Below are 317 nucleotides of genomic sequence, written 5' to 3'. Positions count from 1 at the left end.
TAAAAAATGTTTTGGCATTACGATATCAGTAAACATTCACCCTGTGGCGGGTTGAAAGTCCGGTTTGGAAAGGGAAAAACCGCGCCGCACTGCCGCTCATCCCGCGGCCCTTAGCGGAATTTTCCTACGCAAAACATATATCACTTATATCCACTTGGATAGGGAGGCCAAGCTGCTTGGACTCATTGACTATCATAACATAATAGGTTTTATTGAATATATGTTATCTTTGAATCTATGTTACTTAATGTACTTTATTCTTCCATTAAACTTTGTCGTTTTCCGCCATTGTGGAATATCAGCACCGTTTTGTTTTC

This window comes from Penaeus monodon, chromosome 28 (assembly GCF_015228065.2).
Source record: "Penaeus monodon isolate SGIC_2016 chromosome 28, NSTDA_Pmon_1, whole genome shotgun sequence".
NCBI classification, from domain to species: Eukaryota; Metazoa; Arthropoda; class Malacostraca; order Decapoda; family Penaeidae; genus Penaeus; species Penaeus monodon.
This window is presented reverse-complemented; position numbering follows the sequence as displayed.